We start from the raw sequence: 21826 nt of genomic DNA, 5'->3' as shown, positions 1-21826 counted from the left end.
TGGGCTAACTATCTAAGACCAAATATCAAGGGGAAAAATTCAGCGTGCAGGAAGAGAAGACTATTATTCAACTTCATGCTCTACTGGGAAATAGGTGGTCTGCCATTGCTACTCACCTTCCCAAGCAAACAGACAACAAAATAACAATGAAAAGGGGTAAGCAAAAGGTGGACCTTAAACTCATTCAAAACAGTAGTCATTCATGCTATTTTCTTGAAAAGAAAGGATAGTTATTGATATGAGTCTCTTGCGATCTATATTATGTGTGGTGTTGTCTTCTGGAGTCATTGCATACAAATTTTTGGAATCGAAGTTTTGAACCATTTTTGGTAGTTCATGAATCACGAAAAATGGTTCGAAACGTGGATTCCAAAAATTTGTATACGATAACTCAGGAAGACAACACCACAACCAAAAATAAGTCGCTAAAAATAAATGTTAGAGCTTTCTACTGAACTTGCCCTTATCATTTACTTCAAAATCGAGAAGATTTACCAGTTTTCAAGCCCCAAATAAGTTGCCTTCTTTAACTAGTTTCAATCTCATTCGGTTGTTTTTTATTTCTTTCTCAATATTTGTTTTATGTGAAACAAATGTTGCGAAATTATACGGGCTTGTCAAAATGAATTTCTCTGAGGTCCGTTCTTTTACAGGAATAATTTCTTTTACAGGAATAATATATCATGTCACGTTAAAAAAATAATGTCTTAAATATTAGAAAAAATAGCTTGTAATTTATTCCATAATGAAGTGCTCAATTACCATTTTGAAAAGCCCATGCTTATTTTGACTATTTTTTCTTTTTCGAGAGCCCTGGCTTATTGTGACTAAAAATAACGTTCTTTTAGAGGAATAATATATCATGTCACGTTAAAATAATAATGTCTTAAATATTAGAAAAATAGCTTGTGATTTATTCCATAATGAAGTGCTCAATTACCATTTTGAAAAGCCCATGCTTATTTTGACTATTTTTGCTTTTTCAAGTGTCCTAGCTTATTTTGACTAAAAATAGCTTGTGATTTATTGCATAATGAAGTGTTCAATTATCATTTTGAAAAGCCCACGCTTATTTTGACTATTTTTGTTTTTTTGGGCGTCCCTACTTATTTTGACTAATTTTGTATTTTGAGTTTTTTACTAAATGCTGTGAAATCAACTTCATTTTTACCGTAGTGAATTTCTCTTTAAAATAAATAATTATATAGTTATTAAGCTAATTTTTTCTTACAATAAAAATAATTATTGAAGATGTTACAAACTCATATTTATTTAACATACCTATTTAGATTGTCAACCACTTTTAATATAGTTGTATTTGGAGGATTCAACTCGTACTAAGTACATGAATAGAATAAGTGATGGTATTATCTAGGGCAATGTTTAATAGGAAGGATTTCTTTGTGTAATTGGTTGGGTTGTATATTTAGTCTATGATGTGGACATTAATGTGAATCTAATTTTTTAAGATGAGGAAATCATAGGCTCATATTTAAGATATTATGAAAATGATTAGTTAACAATGTTCAAATGCAGATGATGCGTCATGGTTTTAGGAATAATGTGTTCCAAATATGTGTAATGGATATCAAATTAGTTGAAAGGATATACAAATATTTTAAAAAATATTTAGCTATCATTACTAGATTTATTATTCAAGTAGTTCAAGTAGTTCACAGTTGGTTGAAAGTGCACTTATATGGATTAAAGTTATCTTGGTATAAATAAAGAATTTAATAAATAAAATATGTAGTGAGTAAATAAAGATGTGTGTGCCCATCTGTAAATAAAATATTTGGTGAAAATAAGTTATTAAAAAATAGTTAAACATGTAATTATATGGTTAATAAATTTGACATATGTAGTAGATTATTGGATTTAAATAAATTATAAAAAGGGATAGTAGTTAAATTCTTGATATTTAAAAAAAAAAATTCTATCGCATTTACTTGCAGTTGATAATCCTCATCATCTTAACTATATGGCTTTCTTTAGTTTCTTTCACATGTCAAAATATATGTACATAATCAAAATTATTAACTTCCAAAGGCTAAAAAGCTTTATAAAATCTTAAAAATATGGTTGTATACTAGGTGGAAACACATATGCTAAGGAAAAAGCAAGGCACTCTAAGAGGGAGATTAAAGGAAGTGGAGACATGGTGAAACACACAACCTGAGAAGAAACAAGACACTCTCATAGGGAGATTAAAGGAAGTTGAGATAAAGAAATAGTTGTAAGATAATTTCTAGATAAGGAGAAGTAGGCACTCACAAATTTAAGTAGAATGTAAAATGAAAAGCATGAAAAATGCCAAAATGTCATCAAATTTTCATTTAACAGGCAGCGGGGATTTGAAATTCCAAGTCGGACCAATACTCATAACATACTCTGTTATTAAGCGTGCTTGCTCTGAAGTCATTCACACCGTAGGCATCCAAAAGGCTTTAGGGTATTGCGAGCCAATATAGTCGATGACTATCACACCAGCAGGTTCAGTTCTGTTTGCTTCCAAGAGCGGCGTGTAGGAATCTCGGTAATCGTTCATGCACAACAAGATTTTTCCGGCAACCTTTTGGGGATCTAAGGAGTTGGGTGCACATGTTCGAGAGCTGTTGTCGTTTCCATAGGTGATCGGAATGCCTGACATAACTCGTCTTTTGGTGAAAAGAGAAGTTCCCTCGATGATTTGTCTGTTCCCCAGCTTAACTTTGGCGATAAAAGCCCTGTCAATAGTGCCGGATCCCACCGTGAGGATCCATGGCGCACCGTTTTGTACAGTATAGTTATACGGTCCGCTGTTGTGTGTTGAACAGAACAAAAGCATGCCTTTTTCTCCCACTGCAAAGGCTCCTCTAGCCATCACGTTTTTGTAGAAACACGGAGGGCCCAAAGTCATGGACAGAGATAAGATGTCGACTCCATCGGATATGGTGCTCTCTATCACTGCCAAAATGTCTGCGTCTATGATGTCGTTGAACCAAGCTACCTTATACATGGCCACGAGAGCCCGCGGTGCAACGCCCTGCGCTATGCCTTCTGCATACCTGAAAAAATCGGCATTGTCAACGAAGTTTCTAGCGGCCGTGAGACGTGGCCATCATAGTCTCGGGCCGACTCGTAATCCACACTAGTATTGAGAGAACCGAATTGCGCCAGGAATCCTTTGTTAAAATAATGGGCTCCTATCAGTTTTCTGTTGCAAAGAGAGGAGTTAAAGGCCGTGCCCGGCTGGCATTGGCCTTTCCACTTGGCAGGGATGTCACTCATTCCATTATCTTTAAAGCTTTCACTCTCTGGCTAGATGCCTGTATCCAGAACTTCGATTATAATATCCGATCTGTTGCCCAATTCTTCTCGGGGCCATATGCCGGATTTGCTTTTGAGCCCCAAAAATTTGATTGAGCGGGTGGTATCCAACTTACCCTTGTTATATGGGTGACTTGCAATGTACCTCGGCATTGTTTGCAGTGCATCCACATCAGACTGCTTCAGCTTAGCACTAAAGCTGTGTATTACTTTATCGTAAACATACAATAACGGTCCGTCCATTTGTTTGTCCACTGCTCTTCCTTTTGTGATAGAGGAGACCGTAGACTGATACCATTCCTCGTGGTAGGAAAACGGAGTGGGCATTTTAGATTTATCTATGTGAATTATGTAAATAATCCCATCGTCCTCGGTTGCTGCTGCTATTGCTACTGCGGACACCGCTGATATGAAACATAGCATCAACTTTTTGTGTACTTTTTTCATCATAACTTATATGCTTGAATTAGTCCTGCTGTCACCCAAATAGGAATTCGCCAAATTCAAAAGCAAATAAAAATAGGAGGACATTCAAGAATCAAGAATGGATGGTCCCTAAATAACACGGAAAGCACCAAGACATTCAAGAGTCATGAATGGATTTGATGGATCCATGGAATTTTAGTTGCAGAGATTCGCCCAAACCAAAAATACACAAGATAACTTACGGAGCATAGAATTAGGAAATTTAATTAACGTGGAAGTGGTATTTAGGGGCACAATTGGTGGCCATTCACCCTTTAATTTAGAGAGCAGAGAATTAGGAGATATAGTTAACATGTAATAGGTATTTAGGGGGAACAATCGGCGGCACTAATCCTGCTATCCCACACATTCTTTATGAAGAAAGATGATGCAACTTCCTATTGTGACAGAAACCTATACAATTCGTTCAAAAAATGAATTCCTGGGGTAGTTGTTAGCAGCTTTCTAAATATCTGAATACCTGGCCACATGTTTGTCGATTTCTGTAACCCCCTTTCCCTTCCCTTCCCTTCCCTATGCCATCACGTTGGATAACAATCTTCCTTTTGTTTAACGCAAGATTTTCACAAACCTATGGTCACTTTTAGAATTTTCCACTATTGTACTGCACGTTAAACCGATACTCTCCCGTTAACTCAATTTAAACCATAATTAATTATAAATTATAAATATTAAAAACTTATTCACAAAGTGAATGATTTATTTTCTAATTCCACATTCAAATATTCCAAATTTAGAATAAAAGTAAGCTGAAGTATCATTTTAAACACACCACATATTAAAGTATCATTTTAAACACACCACATATTAAAGGAAATAAAAAATAAAGCCAATAAAAATGCTCAGCGAAAGAGAAAACTAAATAAAATAAAGTAAGGTAGAAAAACAATTTTAGGTTTAAATAAAAATATATAAAAGGAAAATATCTTTTTTAAGAAATGGTTTTTAAAATTACTAATTTTTAATAAAAAATGTTTAATTTTATAGTATATTTGATATACTATAATGGTTTTGATACCAATTTGTAGCAGGGGAAAGGAGAAAATGAAGCTTGCTATGTAATTTCTATGTCTTCTGTGATGAATACAAGAACTCTTACATGAACCCATACATGAATCTCTTGATCTTCAAGCAATAATTCTCTTCAACGACCTCTTGCCAACACGAGCAAAACATCTCTCGATCCTCGGTGAACCTCCAATGAACCTCAGATGAACCTCTCCTCTCACAGAATATTTAAAATAGCATAACAGAACATAAACTCATGCGGAACATTTTGAAAAAAATCTCTCTTCTATTGATCTCAAAAGATGAATTACAATGCTAGAAGATTTAGAGAAACTTCAATCAAACTTGGGCATTTACAAGACACTACACCTTAAATTAAGATGCACTGTAGAGGCTACCTAGCCCTTTGCAGACTCTGTCTTTGATATCATGAAAACTTTCCCTTGATGCTTTGTCTACAAGATCGTAATACATCATAAATTCTTATACACCATATCATGTATCCAAGTGCTGGACTTAGGGTAAATCTTTATTTCTAGTACAAGGTGTTGTAAGTCCTAATGAGGCTATAGATTTGCGTCCATAACTTTGGTGTTTCTTAATTTCCAAGTGGGTTTCCATTTTTTAGCATAGATTGGCCATGAGGTGTTATCTGAGATATTTCTAAGTTCTTCTTGCTGTGTTTTAGGGTCCCATTCAGAGACAATAACCATTAGATGATTTTCTTTTTTCAGATACTCCAGACTCAAAAAATATGGTAAACTGTTCTTTTCTCCCTTGATATGCTCGACATCAAAATCAAAATTTGAAAAAAAAGCTTGCATCTAGCAAACTTGGATTCTCCAGCATTTTTGATGTCTTTCGTTAACACTTTCTTTAAAGTAGAGGCACCAGTCCCGAGAAGAAACCTTTTATGTATGAGGTTGATGTCAAATTTGTCTATATAATTCCATGTAGCTTTTACCTCTTTTTCAATTGTAAAATAGTTTTGTTCTGCTTGGTTCCATGTGCCTGAAGCAAACAATATAACTTTTTCTTTTCCTTCTTTAGTTTGCTTGAGAATACCTCCCCATCCAATGTTGTTGCCATCACTTTCTACAGTTTTTGGCAAATCCTCATCTTCAAGGTAGAGAATAGGTAAATTTTTACCTTAGATTTTATGTTTTTGATGGCATTGGTATGTTCTGAAGTCCAAGGCATTGGATCTTTTTTCAATCTTTGATTTAACAATTTTTTTTCATCGGAACACCCTTCATAGAAATTGCTCACGCAGTTCAAAAGCTTAGGAATCTCTGAAATTGTTTTTTATCTGTGATCATATTTGAAATTTTATTAGCAAATTCAAGTGCATGCATTTTGTCCGTCCTCAATAGTAGTTACAGGAATTTGATCTTTGTCTGAAAAAAATCCATTTTCTTCTTGCTTAGTACCAACCCACTTCTCTTGACTACCTGTGTAAAAATCTGTACAAGTTTGAAATATTCTTCTACAGATTTAGAGAAGATTAACACATCATCAACATATATAATGAACCAATCAAAGTATGGCTTGAAAACTTGGTCCATGACCTTTTGAAATTTGGATGGTGCATGTTTTAGGCCAAAGAGCATAACATTCCACTCATAATGACCATTAGGAATGTTGAAGGCAGTTTTGAATCTATCTTCTTCTTTTACCGCAACCTACGAAAACCCAGATTTCATATCAAATTTGGAGAAAACTTTAGCTCCTACTATTCAGCTTATTAGGCTTCCTTTGTGGGGAATAGCATCTTCTAATACAAAATCTAGAGGTTTGTAATTTTTTAGTGATCTGGGAACACCTCTAATCTATTCTGAGTGTTTATTTACATAGAACCCGTAGCAGTTCCAGGGACTACTAGATTCTCTGATCAATCCTCTTTTTAAGAAATCTAAGGTTTCTTTTTGACAAATAGTTTAGTACTCACTGTTCATAGGTATGGCTCGACTCTTGCATGCTTTTCCATTATATTCTTGTTTTAACAACAATGAAACTCTACCTTGCTTTCTATTCTAGAAAGCATTTGGGTTTTCAGAACCTTTTCTAATTTCTCTCTCAGCTCTGAGATTTTTTATTATACCTTTGGGGACTATAGCTGTTCTTTTATTTTGAGAGAGGACTTGAAGTCTTTTAATTCTCCCTGTTTTCTTTCTATCAGATTAACTTCCTGCATAGTCTGAACCATGGCGAATATTCTTGGTGTTGAAATAAAAGGAAATGTGATGGTTTGTAAGAAACCTTTTTTATCATGGACATATATAAAATATCTAGCTTTTCCATATTGTAATCTGGCCGATCCATGTGGTTCAACAACAAAAAGAAAAATATTGCCTAAAATACAGTCAATTGGAATATTTCCAACTGCAAACTTCATTTTCATACAATGTCTTGAAAAACAAAGAGTTGCACTGGAGACTTCGTATTGAAAATCCTTTGTACCTACCCCAGTGGCTTTCCTATATGTAGGAGGTGTCCAATATTTGGCTGGGATCACTTTTTTGCTTAAACATTTATGTCTTCACCTGAATCTATTAATGTTTCGAGAGTGAGGTTTTCTCCTTGTATATTAACATTTAATAGTACATGGTGCTGCTGATATTGAATGGTCATGATATTCATATTGCCAAACCCTATGCCACTATTTTTCATATCTTTAAAAATATTGACATTAGGATTTTCAGCTCGTTCTTGCCATTTTCCCTTTTTCTATCTGAGAGATTTTTTCTTTCACCTCAACTATTTCTTTTCTTAAATGATGAATCTCATGACTAACTTCTCCTAGAGTCAAAGAACTTGGTTTTGTATGCTGTTGGTTTCTTTGAAAATATTTTATTTTATTTTATTTATTTTATTTTATTTTTTAATTTTATTTTTAATTTTTATTTTTTTAATTTTAATTTTTACTTTTTTTTTTAATTTTATTTTATTTTTTATTTTTAAATTTTTTTTATTTTATTTGTATTTATCTATTTTTATTATTTTTTATTTATTTATTTATTTATTTTTTTTTTATTTTATTTTATTTTCTTATTTTCTTATTTTATTATTTTTATTTTTATTTTATTATTTTTATTTTATTTTATTGTTTATTCTTTTTTATTTTTTTTTGATAAGAAGCATCAACAAACAGTGCTTTAGAAATATTACCTTTTGAGGTATTACCAAGATCTCTCTGTCTAATTTTCTGCAAGCATCTTGATGCCTACCAGAAATTTTGATTCATCATCATCAATAGTGTGTGCCATACACAATTTCTCTTTGGCTGGTGCCTTTTCTGTTTCTGTTTTTGAGCTAAAGTTTGAGCCTGTCTCAGAAGGGGTGTAGTTGCACTCATCAGTATTTGTGCAATTGCACTATTTGACATTCCCTTGTTCTTCACTATGTTCATACTTAGATAAACCCAAGTCATATTATTATGATGAATTGCAACAATTTTGCTTCATCAGGTGTACTTCTTCCTTGAAGTGGATTCTAGGTATTCTAGAGGCATATTCTTGTGTCTTTTTCCCTCTATTTTCCCTTGACTCTCTTCCTTGAGGACATTTGTTTGCAGTATGTCCAGTCTATCCACATAACCAATAGGTAATCATATTTTTTCTTTGAGACTTAAGATGAATATCTTTGGGCTCATAGTAGTGTGTTCTAGGCACTAATTTATATGATCCTTTCTTGTGCCTATTTGACTTATGATGATGACTTTTAGCCGACTGTTTATGACCTTTCTTCCGGGTTTTTCTGTGTTTTCTTCTTTGTACAATTGGATCATCTATAATCAATACATATTTACTGCAGATGGATTTGCTGTCAGGTAGTCTGGACATATTTTGTAAGGACTTATTGACTTTCATGTTGGTGCAAAGTCCTACCAAGGCTTTTGTTATGTTGCAATATATCTCTCTCTATGTGTAGTTTTCAAAAGATGTTTGGAACACTTCTTGTTGCTGGATGTATTCAACAAAATTGGAGAGTAATGCTGCTAAATATACTTGTTTCCAGAGGTCATTATGACTTTCTTTTACTTCATAAATTATTTGTGTTCAATCTCTGTAGAAATCTTCATATTGTGACATTTTCTTACATTTGAGATTCACTAGGATAATCTCATGTTTATTTGCAATATCTATTGTTGCTCCACACCAATATTCGAGGATAAAGGAGGTTGATTCTCCAATAATATTATTTTTGGGGTCACCATTTTCATTGTGGATAACATCTCCAACTTCATCCTTAACAAATTATGCTTCCATTTTTGCAAGTAATTTAGGGGAAGATTCTACTTCCCACCATCTTTGTAGGGTACCTGTAAAGCACTGGATGAGAGTTTTGCAGGATTCAATTTTAGATTTTCCTCTCATACACATAAGCTTATATTCAATGTACATCTGGTCAATCATTTGCCTGATTTGACCAACACTCAAGCCATCAATATTCCATTCTTTATAAGATCTAGATTGAAAGGTATGAGTTTCTGGCATCTTTCCCTTGCCATTGAGGCTAGGAGCTAGATATCTAGTGAATTGGCTAGACAGAGGTTCATATATAGGCAAAAGATGTTGTCCTAAGGATCTTGACTCTTCTTCTTTGTTCATGGTCCCCATGAAATGAGGATAGGATTCACTAAAAGATTCTTTGGTGCCAGTGTGTTGCTTTGGTTTTTCTTGAGGAAATAGGAATGGAAACCTTTCTACAGGTTTTGTGACATGCTGAATGGGTACATGGTGGCTAAACAACATGGAGGTAGGAATATCCTTATCTTTGGGAGATATTGCAAGTTGCTCAAATTTTTCAGATAGTTTACCCATAAGAGTTTGAGTAGATTCCAACTCATAATATACCTTTCTCTTGATGCTTTCAATTTGTGTTGTTGATTCTCTGACAAAACCTTTTAGTACAGAAAATGAAAAGTTGACATCATTCAAAGTTTTATTCACACTATGTGCATCGACGGATAGTGAGTCAAAACATTCCTTTTGTTCAAAAGTTTTTACCATATTCATCTATAGCCCTTTAATTGATGCATTTGTCCAGTTTATTTGTCCACTAGCCTTCTGGATCCATCCATCTATTCCTAGGGATGAATAATATTTTAATACTAAAGGAATGGCCTTGGTTAAGTTGCTAGATTCTCCTAGCATGATTCCCTTGTATGGAGGGAATGTGGTATTTGTTTCTAACTTGCTTCCATCACAAGTTGTCCATAAATGTTTTTGTGCAGATGAAGTTTCTGCATCTGCCATATGTACTTTTGGTTGTTCCTTTAATTTCTTCCAGACATAAAAAGAAATCCATGAGTTTGTTTCTTCCATGTACTTTTTCCATTCCAGAGAAAGAGCATATTTTTCATCAACAGATGTGCCGAGACTAAATTCTTTGGATTCAGAATGTGTATAGAGATCCCAATTTAGCATGTTCTTCATTGAGTCTCTATTAATCTTATGTTTGGGACACCCATCCATGAGGGAGAAGAATTTGTACATTTCTAGGATTGATGGCTTTTAGCAGTCTAGTGGAATAAGATTTTGAAATATTGAAGATTGAATGAGACTGTCTAGTCTTTCAAGATATCCCAAACCATATTTTGGCGTCCCAGGTGGTCTCATCTTGCTAAACATTTCAATGAGACGGGGGTATTCAATCTCCAGAGTGGTTAATTCATGAATCATTAGGACAGTGTCATGAGGAATGGAATTTCAGAGCATTTTGGATTTGGATGTGAATTTGTAGTAATAGTAGAAGGGGCCTCTCTAGTCCTGGGATTATGATTTTTGTGGAGAACAAGATTTGCGAGATATCATAAGCAAACTATTATTTGGCAGACATGACATTTTACTTCGAGAGTGGAAAGATGTATTAACTAAGTGAGTTCAAATAAATCATCATGTGAGAAGCTTATAGATGGTGCATTTAAGAATGTGGAAGTAGATGGCTGATATGAAATATGATCTGAGTTTATATGGTATTTTTAGGCTTGATAGGCTTCTTGTATTCTTTTGCAATCTAAATTCGATCTTCTAGGGAAGGACATAGTAGCTTTAGCTGGTCCTTCTTGTATCTAAGTAGTCGTGACACTTTGAACTTTGAGCGACTGAGGTAGATCTACTACCTAGTTTTCAGGAAAGCTGAGACCTTCCCATTTGATGGTCTGATGTTCAATTTGTTTTATTGTGAGCATCAGCGACTACCAGGGCATTGGATTTTGACTCTTGATTGGTGTACGTAGAATGGCTGGATGTAATGTGTTGGTGTGCCTGAAACAGCCTCTAGTATGAACTGCAATGTTTGTGCTTTTTCATTTCATATCAAAACCACTAGTTTCGATTTGCAATTGGAAGATGTCTGACCTCAAGTCAATTTTGGAGAAGATTGCTGCTCCCCTTAAATGGTCAAGGAGATCATCAATTATTAGTAAAGGGTACTTATTCTTGATGGTTACCTTGTCCAATTATATGTAATCAATGCATAGTCTCAAGGTTCCATATTTCTTCTTTACAACCAATACTAATGCTCCCCAAGGAGACACACTTGGCCTTATGTATCCTTTATCAAGAATTTCCTTCAGCTGCAGTTTTTTCTCAACCAAATCTAGGGTGCTCATTCTATATGGAGCCTCAGATGCTAATGTTGTTCCAGGTACCATCTTAATAGAAAAATATATCCCTCTATGAGGAGGTAATCTGAGAATCTCCACTGAAAAGACCTCTGCATACTATTGCAAAACAAGATACCTTTGAAGCAATTCAACTTCCTCATCTTCCGTTTCTCTATCATCTCCTTCGTTCTTGGAAAATTATACTATAAATAATGTACATCACTTCCTACTGCTGTGTTTGGCTTGCATATAAGTAATCAACCTCACTGATATGGGATTTTTCTTTCCTTACAACATGCCTTTTATTCCTTGCTCGTCCAAGCATTCTATTTCCTTTTCATAGCAATCTACTTTGTTCCTGTGTTCATACAACTAGTCCATGCCCAGTACTATGCCATACCCACTCAGTGGTAGCACATTCAATTGGGGTGTTGCGGGCATGCCACTGAGTTCAAATTCACATGACTTCACCCAATGACTGATTTTTTTCCTTGTCACCATTGCAAATTGAACCAACAAAGGTTATTTATGAAATTCCTTATCTAATCGACACTTTTTGACAAGCTTTGGGCTCGCATAGCTATAATTAGAACCCAAATAAATAAAAATAGAAACAACTTGTTCTTGTAGCTTACCTTCCATCTCAATGATGTATGCCCGGTGGTTATCCAATGTTGCATAAACCCTTGGCATACTTCGAGATATTTGACCCACTGTGCTTTCCTCCTTAGCACTCTAGATCTTGGGCCCAATATCCTGCTGATGTAGACAATTTCTTCTCTTGTGGTTCCCACCACAAGTCCAACACTTGAGTGGTTCATGGCCTTTGATATTAGGTTATGCTGACACTAATTGCTACACATTTCTCTTAACGACAACATTGGCCTTCTGTTGAGACTGTCCTTCCTAAGATGGGTGGTTCCCCTCTTTCCTTTCCAGGTTCTTCTTGGACGAATTCCAATTTCATCCAGACGCACTTTTGATTGGCCAATTAATTTTAATCTCATTCCTACTCCTTGCTTGATCATTTCTAACTTCTTGATTACATCCTTCAGGGTTTAGGGTTCCAATAATTCAGTTTTATCTTGGAATACCATATGAAACCCATTGATGAACCTCTGAATTTTAACCTTATCATCCTTGAGATATGTTACATACCTCAATAGTCCCAAAAACTTGATGAAATATTCATTACTGGTCATGTGACCTATTTTGAGTTCATAAAACACTTTTGCCTTATTGTCATAGTAGCATTCAGACAATTATTTCTCTCTAAAGAGCTTCCCAAACTCCCATCTCAACTCCTTCTCGGTAATGGCTCTATTATTCTTCATATCCTCCCACTATATGTCGAATTTTCTTGTTAAGTTGTAAGAGGTGACTATGGATTTCATATTCTCGGAATCATCATGTATTCTAAATAACTTCTTCATCCCTAGCAACCATGCTTCAATGTTTTTTCCTTCTTCACATCCCCATTGAATGTGGGCGGATTTTCCTTTTTAAATTATTTAGGGATATGATCCTTTTCCTTTCTCTCCGAGCGATGGTGATGGCGAGAGTGGTGGTATCTCTAGGTAGCAGAACTAGATAGTTTTCTTGAGCAAGACCTCTGTGTTCTAGCCCTTCCTCCTAGAGTAATCAAAGGTTCTCCCTTGGTGTAGCATCCTCACTTCAATGCCTAAGCCTCTTTCTAGGTCCATCACCATATATTGTGTTGGTTTTTTCTTCTGACTCATGAAGGCTTCTTTTGTTTCTATGACTGGTCCTCATTTTAGATTGCATTTGCCTCTGTTAGTCCGAGAGACTTTGCAGGATGACTACATTGATCTCAACCTACCTTTCTTGGGATCTTACCAACCTCTCATTATTTGCCTTAAATCTCTTCACCTCATTCCGAAGGATTCTTAAGGTTTCCATCCAATTCGGGGAGTGATTCCCTCCCCCTTTCCCAACTGATCTCTCCTGTTCATTGGTTTTGACTCCATCACTTCCATGTTGGGACTGATCAAAACTATATTCAACCATTTGGTTCTCATATCTGTATCTTTTCTAAATTATGTTGCTTGTGATGTGTTATCAATCACAAACATTTATATATATATTAAAATAGTAATTAACCACAAAATCAGGATCATGAGCTTGCATTCATGGATTTGTCATGGGGGTTCCTATGGTTAAAAACCAACTATGTTAACATAAAATCCATTTACAATCATATGCATTAGTCATTCAATTGTGATATTGGTACATAATTAATGATAACAACATATTCACAGCCATAATCCTACTCCCATTGAGTTGTTAGTCATTTGTTAACTTATCTTAACACAATTTTATTAAAAAACAACAAGCACATTCTAGACTGACTCGGTACCTTACAAGCACATTCCATGACAAAACCCATCCAATCCAAGTATTGAACCTCGATGATCTGATACCACTCTGTAATGTTCCCAACCCTTTCGCTTCACATTTGAGGAATGGGGTAATACATTTTTTTATTTTTTTCTCTCTGCTGACTAAATCAGTGCAGCTCTAGGACCCCGACACACCTTGATCTTACAATCTGGAGTTCCAAATAGAATATCAATCTTTCAACTGATGTGTCACAAATCGGGGTTCCTCATGATGTCTCAACTATCGACTTGGACCCTCCCATCAAACCTTCCATCTAATGTGTCATGACTCCGCGATCCTCACGACATCTCAACACTCAACTTGGACATACCTACAGAATCCGACCTTCCGGTTGATGTATCATGGCTTTGGGGCCCCTAGAACATCTCAAGCTCTCAAGTGAGACCCCCCCCCCCCTCCCCCCAATAATTCAACCTTCCATGTTAATGACACAAAGTGATAGAGAAGTTCTCTGTCAACTAGTGCACCGCCAACTGACGATCCTTAGTACCTGTAGTTCCTAGGACAATTAGCCATCTGTGTTTACAAGGTTTCAAAACTCCAAGGTCTAACCATCACCCTGGTGATGCCATTCCAACATTATCCATGCCACATGTTGACCTGTGAGAGGTCCATGCGTCACTTGTATGTGGCTACTTTGGCTACCCATAACTCCCAAACTGCTTGCCACGTGTCCTTCATGACATCATGCTGGCATCATCTCCTCCTTGACATAAGTCGCCATCCATCCGATTTAAGGAGAATGAGGGATTCCTTAGTGACTGGGTTCGCACTTGTATTTAATTAGTAAACATGATCCCTCAAACCTAGTGACCTTTAAGAAATCATTCCATCAACACTCTGAGGTTTCGACCTTCCTGACATATAGGGTGGCCAACTCCGACAACTTCCTTGCCTGACAAATCTGAGTGACAGAAGAGCTTTCCATCGTCGTCTCTTGATAGAACCCTGATTCCCTTTACCATCAATTCCCCAACTTCAAATTTAATTTTCTTCCAGGCTTCAGGCTTTATGACTTTTCTGCCCTGTCATTCTGACCAATCACATGAGGGGGAATTTGGTTCCACCAATTGGAGGTCTCCCTTGACTAGGGTTTTGACCGATCAAAGGATAAGGTTAGCCCACACTTTTTATATAAGTTCATGGACTCACTCCTCTATATCACACAAGGCCTTCCTCCTCATTGATCGGTTAGATAAAAAAATATGCTAAAAAATGAAAGTTGTCAAAATGGCTCGAAAATGGAATGACTGGATAGATCTCGTCATTCTGAATCTTGTGCAACTCATTTCACATAAAGAAAACATTTTATGCTCTAAAAAATGAGTTCTGACTGATTTGGCAAACATGCAAAATTTTGTGTATGGTTTCCTAGTCAGTAGTCCGTACTACTAATGTGGCATGCTCACTGGGCTTATTGATTTGGAAAATGAATGGGCTTCAAAAAGAGCCAATGAAATCGCATCACTTATCAAGTTTGTAGTGGTGCTGAGTTGGCAGTGTCCTATTGGTCAATTTGGTGTTGGTTATGTGGACCAACTGAAGGCTGCTACGTGGCCTAGTCAGAGACTACCACGTGGTCGTACAATTGACATGGCATGTGGACTAGGCTTGCTAATTTGGCAAATGAGTGGGCTTCAACAAGCTCCAATGACATCATGCCACTTGTCAAGTTTGTAGTGGTGCTAAGTTGGAAGTGTCTTAATGGGCATTTTGGTGTTGGTTATGTGGACCAATTAGAGGCTGCCATGTGGCCCAGTTAGAGGCTACCACATGGCACCTCGGTGGCCACTAAAAACTTTTGGCAGGTCAAATTAACCTCCGTGCGGTTCAAACATGGAACCCCTTGCAAACTAAACATCGCCATAACCATTGCACCATGAATAGTCCTTTTTTAAAGGACCCACATATATGGTATTTCGATTTAAAGTGGTGGAGGTATGGTAAAATGGCCGAGGGCTAGCCCCAACCCCAATCATCGTGCTGACATGGACCAAGGGATAGGGCTTAGCCCCCCCGCCAACCTTAAAAAAAACCATGCACAGAGGAGTTAATGGAGAAAATAACGGTCCCATAATTTTCACTGGTGGTACATTAGTTTGTCGCTCCGTTAGCAAAAAATGGGGCAAAATTATAGGACAGTTGGCCGAACTTGGCGAACCTGTGGGTCAACTAACAACAAAACTTGGGAAGCTCATAACTTTCTTCGTTTTTTGTGTTTTTGGGAGAAGAAAGAGGCTAGATAGGTGTTTTGGATAACTCTGAAGCTCTTGGAGTAAGTTTTGAAGCCATTTGAGCACTATAACTCATTGTAATCACTATTTTATGAGAATAATGAAAGAGGTCCAAGCATTGGAAGTTGGACCATGAGATGTAGCCCATGACGGATGAACTCCTTCATCACTTGTTGTTTTGTGGTTACTATTGTGGTTTTATTCTCTACAATTTTATGCAATTTATGAGTTAAATTCATGTTTTAATATGTGTATCAATTGAACTTAAAGATCCATAAAAACTCATTTTATTAACTTGCAATTTACATAATCCTCAAGAACATACATATACATATCAAGTTTGGTATCAGAGATTAGGTTTTTCTTTGTTGCTGCGAGGATTTAATTGTTTGCAAGTGTTTCTTATGCTTACAAGGTTGAAGCTCAAGAGAGGAGAAGGAAATCTTGTGGGTGCAATTTCTTAATTTGGGACAAGGACAAGGAGAGCACATTTTCCATAATCTCCACCACAAGTTTCACCTCTTGTTCCTGCAGCTTCAATAAGCATGTCTCATGAAGGATGAAATCATAATATATTAGAGGATGAAAAGGCTTTCGGAAAAGAATTCTTTCACATGACTGAGATGGTGAAATTTCTCTATGAAGAGAGAAATTAAAGATTGTAGGGTGAGAGTTCCAAGCCTTCAAAAGGAGAGGGTTATTTTGGAGGAAAAGGAGGAGATGATGACAAGCCTTCTAAAGGAAATGGTGACAAACTATCCTCTTCTCCACCGTCATCTTCACCTAAATCCTCAGCTTCATCTTCTTCCTCTTCCAAAACAACCTTTACTCAAACACCTCCACATACCCCAAGGGGCCATGGTAAAACTCCCTTATTAAAACTTGATATTAAATTTGATTTGCCTATGTATGATGGTGAAGTGAATGCTGAAAGACTTGATAATTGGGTTCATCAATTCAAAGTATATTGTAGGATTCAAAACATCAAGGATGGTGGAACAAAGATTCAGCTTGCTTCATTAAGGTTGGATAGTGTTGCATTGATTTGGTGGGAAGCCAAAGTACTAGAGGAAATGAGAAAGTATGGTAAGGTCTCAACCTCTTGGATAGATTTTATTGTTGTACTTAGAAGACAGTTTTATCCATTATCTTATATGTAGAAATAAATTATTGATTGACAGAATTTTAGACAAGGAAAAGGACAAAGTGTTCAAATTTATAATCAAGATTTTAGGAGAAGAGCACTAGTACTGGGTGTAAATTTGTCATCTCAAGACACTTTGTTAAAATATATTGGAGGTTTACATAGCTACCTTAGGCACACTATTCTCATGTTCAATCCCACAAATTTAGATGAGGTTTGTGTTCAAGCCACACATCTAGAAGCAAGAGGGAAACATAGTTCATATGAGAAAAGTGAGAGTTCCCTTGAGTATGAAGAAAAAGGAAAGGGAAAGTTTAAGGGAAAAGGGAGGAAGAATCTTTCTATTAAAATGGAAAAAGAAAAAATCACATGAAAACATTGTTTGAAAAATGGCCATGATGAAGACCATTGTTGGAAACTCCATCCAGAGTTGAAACCCAACAAACTTAAAAGCAAAGAGAAGGAGAAATGACTGCAATTATAGAACATGACTTAGGTTCAGATTCAGGAGATGAAACCAAGATTACAACAATGGGTTTGAAAGGTAAGAACATAGCAAGCACTAGTTCTTCAAGTTGTTCCAATAATACTCAAAATGACGAAACAAGAATTGAGCTTTTCCATGTTAGAGTTGTTTCAAAGCATATCAAAATTGACACTCTTTTTGATAGTGTCTCTCAATCCAATCTCATCTCTGGAAACATTGTCAAAAGTTTGAACTTGGAAACTATTCCACATCATAGGCCCTATCCTTTAGGTTGGGTGTGTGACAATACACAGTTGCAAGTAACTAGAAAGTGTAAATTGAAATTCGTCATTATTGCAAATTTCATAGATGAGGTAGATCTTGATGTAGTGCCATTATATATATGTGGTATAGTTTTGGGAAGCCCGTATCTTTATCATAGGAGAGAAATATTTCATTGCCATGAGAATAAGTATCACTTATTAAATAATGGAATTGAGTACATAGTTAGAGCTCATAGAAAGAAGTTGAGTTTGTCTCTTATGCATGTTGGACAAATGAAGTGAATTGTGAATGCAAGTCAAATTTTTTCTTTGTTAATCTTCAAGCATTAAGATGTTGTGAATGATTTATTTCAAGGAAATGAATCAAATGAAAAATCTAATTTCATTAAGGTTTCCAATGGTTGTAATAAGTTGTTTCAAGGTTCTAACATGTTGCCTCTTCAAAGAGGTAAACAAGATGAGGAAAAATTGCAGCAACATACATCATTGTTGAACAGTGATGGGAACAAGATGTCGGTGCTAAAGAGTGAAAAGGTCAAAGAGAAAGTGCCAAAGAAATTTGAAAAAGAAGGCATTGGTTCCATAAGTTATTCTTGGGGGTTTAAAAATGGTGCATCACAATGGTGAAAACACTTGGTCAAGAGTCGAGCCAAGCACAAGGCAAGACAATCTAAACATCATCATGTTGACAGTGTTCGAGGTGAGAAGAATTTCAAGTTGTTTAAGTTTCCTTCGATTGACGACTGAGGAAGGAATGCTATTGTTCCTTCAAGGACAGTTTGTTGTTCTACAAATTCTGGGAAATTCCAACAAGATAGTATCTACAAAAACAAGACAAGGTCTCCAAAATCAAGGAAAAAGATTAGTTTTCATGAAAAACTCAAATTTTTGAATTCAATCAAATTCTAATGGGTTGAGACTAAAAGGGTGAGGAGGTTGTACCCTCATCTAATTGTTCAGTAATAAAGAGCTTTTTGGGTCCAAAAGCTTCCAGTGGGGAGGAGTGATCCATTGGATAAAAAATATGCTCAAAAATGAAAGTTGTCGGAATGGCTTGAAAATGGAATGACTGTATAGATGTCTTTATAAATCTTGAACAATTTCTTTTGCAAAAAACAGATGTCATATGCTCCCAGAAATGAGTTTTGATTGATTTGGAAAACATGCAAAATTTTGTGCAGGGCTGCCCAGTTAGCAGTTCGTACTGTTAATGTGGTATGTTGACTGGGCCAGCTGATTTGTAAAATGACTAGGCTTCAAAAAGAGCCAATGACATTGTGCCACTTGTCAAGTTTGTAGTGGTGCTGAGTTTGCAGTGTCTTATTTTTCAATTTGGTGTTGGTTAAATGGACCAACTGGAGACCACAACGTGGCACCTTGGTGGCCACTAAAAACTTTTGGCAGGTCGAATTAAACTCCATGGGGTTCAAAAACAGATCCTCTTTCAAAAAAAACACCGCCATCACCATTGCACCTTGGGTAGTCCTTATTTAAAGGATCCATGTATATGGTATTTAAAATTAAAGTGGTGGAGGTATTGTAAAAGGGTCGATGGTTAGCCCTAGCCCTGATCACCACGCCCACAAGGGCTAGGGGTGGGACCAAGGGCCAAGGCTTAGCCCCCCCTCCCCAACCTTAAAACAAACCATGCGACCATAGCATCGAGACAAAGGGCCGATACGGAGGGGGGGCTAGACTGTGGGGATCAGCCTCAGGTCACATGGAGTGCCCATGTGACCACCGACACACACATGAGTTAATGGAGAAATTAATAGTCCCACAATTTGCACTGGAGGTACACCAATTTGTGTCTCCGTTAGTGAAAAATGGGGCAAAATTGTAGGACAATTGGATAGACTTGGCAAATTTGTGGGTCAACTAGTAGCAAAACATGGGAAGCTCATAACTTTCTCAATTTTTGGTGTTTTTGGGAGCAGAAAGAGGCTATATAGGGGTTTTTGATAGCTTGAAAGTTGGTGGAGTAGGTTTTGAAGCCATTTGAGCACTTTAAATCATTGTAATCACCATTTTATGACCATAATGAAAGAGGGACAAACATTGAAAGCTGGACTAGGAGATGTAGCCTAGGAGGGGTGAACTCCTTCATCACTTTTTGTTTTGTGGTTATTGTTATGGTTTTATTCTCTGCAATTTTATACAATTTATGAGTTAAATTCATGTTTTGATATGTGTATGAATTCAAATTAAAGGGCCAAAAAAACTCATTTTATTAACTTGCAATTTACATAATCCTCAAGCACATGCATATACATATCACCCATTCCTTCCATGACTCAGTCAAGGGACCTCGACTCTACATCACGCAATATCTTAGACAGAGAGCTCTGCAACCTCCCTGAATACTAGCTCTATTGTCGCACAAGCTTCTCCGAGCTATTATTACTGACTATGAATCCATCTCAAGAATATGGTAGACTCCCAGCCATGCTTCATGATTTCATGATGATGCCCTTGGTTACTTAGGGTTGTCAAGGATACTATCACTCTTAAGCATAGGATATAGATTTTCCAAAGGGTTCCTGGCCCGTGAGTCCTCCCTTCCCACTGGGAGGGAATTCCACAAAAGGTGGCATAGGTGCTCCCGAGTCTCTTTCCTACCATGGGCTTGGTGCAAACCCCTAAGAGGTTCCTACCTCTCCTACCACACACCTACAGTGCCAGACTCCGTGTCGTGCCTGAAAACAACTCCGTGGTGCTATGCAGAGCCTTTGGGTGCCTCGAAAACCACCCTATGATGCCAACAAGATGTATCCAACCTGTTGAACATGCTAGGCTGAAGATATTCATGCAAAGCTGGCAGATCGACTGGTCCAATGGGTAAACTCCCCTTGACATTAATGCATCACTTTCCATGCAACACAGTAACCTGTAAGCTGACAACAAATGACATATAAGAAAATACAAACCCTACTATGTAGAGGGTCTTCCATTTAATCTTCATATTAATAACAGGGGTATCAAAACCCACTATTTTTCAAGTGTTAATCCAAGCTCTCATGACTCGGCCTTAGCATGTAATGAGTTATATCTCCTCCTTAATAAGTTATTTATGTGCTACTTCCACACTATTAAACATGTATGTAGATCTAGGCTCAACTCAATTTTGTGGCTTAGCATTTGTTATCATGCGGTTTGTTATGCCTATTATGCATCAGATGTTCTGTGACTATTATTAGCAATCATTCCACACATTTTTGCTTTCAGCTTTTACACACATATCATATATATATATATATATATATATATATATATATATATATATATATAAAGAAAAAATGTGTGGAATGATTATTAATGATCATCTCCATAGAGATGTACCACATATGCAAGCATAATCAACACAATGCAGTTCTTGAACCCAGAACCATTATCTACAACAAGCAACATGACTCATTGGAAGATAAATGACATACAAAGATACTTATCTTGGAACTTGTAGGGAAACTAGGTCTGGGACAAGGAATCTCCACCCAACTGTAGAGAGGTGCACCCACACTTACTTACAACCATTAACCCCAAGTCAGATTCAAGGGTTTGGGGGGGTTTCTTGCTTCTGGGACTAACACACCAATTTCCACTGAATTAGGGACTCCATAGGTCTTCCTTCCTCAATACAGCCAACTAAAAATGACTTTCTTGGTTGACCCTAAGAGTTGAGAGACATCCAACCTCACTCTCGAGTGCACACAAAGTGATTCAACCCCTTCTAGGGAGTCTAGAACCCATTTTACCATCAGGGAAATAACCATCGGTCTTCGTTCTAGGTTTCCTCCGCTTATTCTCTAGGATGGTATCTTCCCAATTAGTTGTAGCGCTCCAAATTCTGCGATCTCAACCCACAAC

At 36.6% G+C, this 21826-nt stretch overlaps 1 pseudogene; it reads right to left on the bottom strand.

Annotated features, from left to right (window-relative positions):
* Positions 1 to 2422: 2422 nt before the first annotated feature.
* Positions 2423 to 3270, bottom strand: LOC149262684 (subtilisin-like protease SBT1.8 pseudogene; annotated as a pseudogene).
* Between the last annotated feature and the right edge of the window lie 18556 nt (positions 3271 to 21826).

The sequence above is a fragment of the Pinus tabuliformis genome, chromosome 6 (assembly GCF_031772625.1).
Source record: "Pinus tabuliformis cultivar Carrire ecotype Pingquan chromosome 6, CPIR1, whole genome shotgun sequence".
In the NCBI taxonomy this organism is placed as follows: Eukaryota; Viridiplantae; Streptophyta; class Pinopsida; order Pinales; family Pinaceae; genus Pinus; species Pinus tabuliformis.
The sequence above is the reverse complement of the archived record's forward strand: the minus strand, read 5'-3'. Positions and strand labels throughout refer to the sequence as shown.